Source organism: Carlito syrichta, unplaced genomic scaffold (assembly GCF_000164805.1).
Source record: "Carlito syrichta isolate Samal-C Ts95f unplaced genomic scaffold, Tarsius_syrichta-2.0.1 Scaffold233842, whole genome shotgun sequence".
Taxonomy (NCBI): Eukaryota; Metazoa; Chordata; class Mammalia; order Primates; family Tarsiidae; genus Carlito; species Carlito syrichta.
Genome location: NW_007177938.1, coordinates 149318 through 153916, shown reverse-complemented (window position 1 = coordinate 153916; position 4599 = coordinate 149318).

The following is a 4599-nucleotide window of genomic DNA, read 5'->3' as shown; positions in this document are numbered from 1 at the left end:
AAAAAAAAAAAAAAAAAAAAAAAATTCTGAATCTCAACCAGTCGTACCTTCAGCCTCCTGATTGGTTCTGTAAGCACAATTTAAAAAAAAAATTTTTAGAAATAGGGTCTCACTCTGACACCCAGGCTGGAGTACAGTGGTGTGATTATAGCTCCGTGCAACCTCAAAGCCCCAGGCTCAGGCCAGGCGCAGTGGCTCATGCCTATAATCCCAGCACTTTGGAAGGCCTAGGTGAGAAGATTGCCTGAGCCCACGGGTTCGAGACCAGCCTGGAAAACTTGTCAAGCTCTCATCTCTACAATAATTTTTTTTTTTTAATTAGCTCGGATTGGTGTCGGCATGTCTATAGTTTCGGCTACTCGGAAGGCTGATGTGGAAGGATCGCCTGAACCCAGCAGGTCGAGGGTGCGGTGGCTGTGAGCATGCCACTGCATTCCATCCTGGGTGACAGAGTGAGACTCCAACTCAAAAGCAAAAACAAAAACCCCCGGGCTCAACAATTCTCCTGCCTCCGTCTCCCAAGGAGCTAGGACTACAGGCAAGCACCACCATACCAGTAATTTTTTTAAAAATTAAAAAATTTCTTGTGGAGTCCAGGTTTCACTATGTTGCCCAGGCTGGTCTGGAACTCCCAGGCTCAAACCATCCTCCTGCCTTGGCCTCTCAAAGTACTGGGATTACAGGCATGAGTCTCTGTGGTCAACCTGATTCTGTAAACACTTTTAATTCTCCTTCAGCCTAAACCATCTAGGGAGCTGAAGTAGATTATGTCTGTCATTGACCCCTGACCAATACAGCATTGAGAGGTGGAAACTTGACCATGACTTGGGGTGGAGGTTGGGGAGATATGTTCCATTATCAAATATTTTGTTTAAAATTTATTATTTTGTTTAAAAACAAAAGTATAGAGAATAACACAACAAACATCTCTGTACCTCCCATCGAATAAAGCAGTACAAATAAAATAGCTGCCTCTGTTTTCTCTTTCCTCTTGGAAACCCCATCCTCTGACTTCAAGGACCAATCATCTTAAAATGCCAGTGAGGGTATTGACATTTTTACCTGCACCACATATCTCATGACTTCATGCATGCGTCCACAACCTGCTTTTGCTAGACATGACATTTGTGAGATTTACCAATACTGATATATGGCCATATCAGTTTATTCCTTTTTTTCATTCTATTTTTGAGTAGGAGTCTCACTCTGTCACCGAGGCTGCAGTGCAGTGGCATGCTTGATCTGGCTGGGCCCAGGTAATCCTTCCACTTCAGCCTTCCAAGTATCTGGAACTACATGCTTGCACCACCATGCCTGGCTAGGTTTTTTATTTTTATTTATTTTGTATTATTGTAGAGATGAGATCTCGCCAAATTGCCCAGGCTACTCTTGAACCTGCAGGCTCAGGTAATCCTCTCACCTCGGCCTCCCAAATTGCTGAGATTATAGGTGTGAGCCACCACACCTGGCTCACCGGCTAATTTTTTTATTTATTGTAGAGACGAGTTCTTACCAAGTTGCACAGGCTGGTCTAGAATCCCTGGACTGTGGCAATCTTCTCTCCTCCATCTTCCAAAGTGCTGGGATTAAAAGCTTGAGCCACCACGTCAGATCAGTTTATTCTTTTTCTTTTTAACAGCTGGATAGTATTCTGTGATTATATATGATACACACACACACACACACACACACACACACACACACACACACACATATATATATATATATATATATATATTTTTTTTTTTTTTTTTGAGCCGGGTCTCATTCTGTATCCCAGGCTGGAGTGCAATGCCACAATCATGACTCACCACAGCCTCGACCTCCTGGACTCAAGTAATCCTCTCCTCAGCTTCCTGATTAGCTGGGACAACAGGTGCACACCACTATGTCTGGCTAATTTTTTTAATTTTTATTTTTTAGAAACAAAGTTTCTTTATGTTGCCCAGGCTAGTCTTGAACTCCTAGACTCAAGCAATCCTCCCACCTTGGTCTTCCAAAATTTACAGGAGTGAGCCACCGTGCCCAGTCATTTATGTAAGGATATATCTCAGTTTATTCTGCTATTGATGAGGGACATGGTTTAACTTTCTGAACTCTATTGGGGATGGCTTTTTAAGAATCTTCAGGACAGATAAGAGGAACGTGTGAAACACTGCAGAATGATAATAGGAACTAGTGTCCATTGTGATGGCTCATGCCTGTAATCCTAGCACTTTGGGAGGCTGAGGCAGAAGGATCAGGCTAGGAATGCAAGAGCAGCATGGGCAACATAGCAAGACCTTGTCTCTACAAAGAGATTTAGAAAATTGGCCGAGCATGGCGGCTCATGTCTATAATTCCAGCACTATGGGAGGTTGAGGTAAGAGAATTGCCTGAGCCCACGGGTTCGAGACCCGCCTGGGCAACTTGGAGAGACCTCATCTCTACAATAAATTTAAAAAGTAACTGTGCATGGTTGTGTGTGCCTGTAGTTCCAGCTACTAGGAAGGCTGAGGCAGAAGGATCGCCTGACCCAGCAGGTCGAGGCGCAGTGGCCGTGAGCGTGCCACTGCACTCCAGCTTGGATGACAGAGTGAGACTCCAACTCAGAAAAAAAAAAAGAAAGTTATTTGAGTGTGGTGCATCTGTAGTCCCAGCTACTCAGGAGGCTTAGACAGGAGGATAGCTTGAGCTCAAGAGGTTGAGGCTGCAGTGAGCTATGATAGAGCCACTGCACTCCAGCCTGGGCAACAGAGAGAGACCCAGTATCTGGGGAAAAAAATAGAGACTGGTGCCTTTGGTAACCTAGGCATTCACATTTCCATCTTAAAACAGTGCACAGGCCAAACACGATGCATCCCAGGAATGCTGGCGCGCACTCTGGCATCCACAGACCATGTGCATGCTGTGGAGACTGTAAGACGCGTGACACACAGGACAAGATTGCCTCCAGGAAATGAAAGTCAAGATGAAGTGACCGGATGGCTGTCCCAGCAGCATGCCCCTGAATGCTGGGAAGATGCCAACGAGCTCACTGACCAATCATAGGCCGTTTCAACACCTTTGCCAGGAATTCCGGATGAAATGCGTAACTAAACTCAAACAATTGGGGGAGTTTCTCAACCACCAGCGCTTAAGATGAATCACTTCGTAAACTCCTAGCTACTAAAGCATCAAAAGTGGAGATGGATTTGCTACAGTTCAGATCCAGTAAGCAGAGCCTTCCTGGACACTGGGGAGGAGGAAAAATGAACAGCTTTGTAGGCAAGCCACATTCATTCCAGCTCTGCCTCTCTCTCTTTTTTTTTCCTTTTGCATGAGGATCTCACCCTGTTGCCCAGGCTGGAGTACGGTGGCACAATCATGGTTTACTGTAGCCTCGATCTCCTGGGCTCAGGCTTGCCACCACGCTCGGTTAATTTTTTTTTTTTTTTTGTAGAGACAAGGTCTCGCTATGTTGCCCAGGCTGGTCTCAAACTCCTGGGCTCAAGCAATCCTCCCACCTTGGCCTCCCAAAATGCTGGTATTACAGGTGTGAGCCACTGCCCACGCCTGGCCTCCAGTTCTGACTCTTTCTAAGTGAGTGATCATGAACAAAGAACTTCCTTTTTCTGACCTTTGGTTCCCTTGTCTTAAAGTGGAGAATTTTAAAAAATAATAAGTTGTTGGGAGCCGGCCGTGGAGGCCTGCCTCAGGGTCCAGGCAGGCTGCGGACCCTGAGACCGCTAGGACGAGTTCAGGAGCTGAAGACCCATTGCCTCTTCCCTTCTTTGCTGTTTTGGCATGTTCCACTAGCAGGGACCTTGATAATCTAAGCATGAAGTTCTGAAAGTATGACAGGCATGGCTTACTTTAGGAGTCCTTTGTTCCCGTTTCTCACAAACTGCGGTTTCGTCTTTAAACTTAACATAATTCAAACTCAGGTCACATTTGGGAGCCTTTAATACAGTACAAGCTTCTTTAAAGATTTAATAGTATATTTGTAGAATTAGTATATACATACAAAGTGCTGTTTCAACTTTAATAACATAGATAAATATCTAGAGCTACCAGAAACGGCCCAACGTGATCTTTTGACCGAGCCACATTCCTTAGGAATTGGTTTGGGCTATAATTAAGAGTTTCTATAGTGTAGGTAGAATTAGCATAAAATAGAGAGGAATTGGGATTTAGGTTGGTTATTAGGTGTTGCGTATGCATAGGTTTTAAAAGTTATTGATTATTAGAATATTATGATATTAGAATTGTCGTACTACTTTTGAGAAATATTAACCAAGCATGAGGAACAGTGAAATAGTTTTGGGATCCTCATTCCTCATGCTTGGGGAAACACCTGGTGGGTGGGGGATGCCCCCCTCATCCACCTGGTTCTATGTTCATGTAAATGTCTTGTGATTTAATTGGGATTGCCCTTCCTCTTACTCCAGGAAACACCTGGTGGGTGAGGAATGCCCTTCATTCACCTGGCTTTGTGTCCATGTAAAGGTTTTGTGATTTAATTGAGATTGTTCTTTCCTCCTGAGGAAACACCTGGTGGGTGGGGGGGCACCCCTCCTGCACCTGGCTTGTGTTCACGTGGAAGACTTGTAAGACTGCCTGTGTAAAATTTGGGATAAA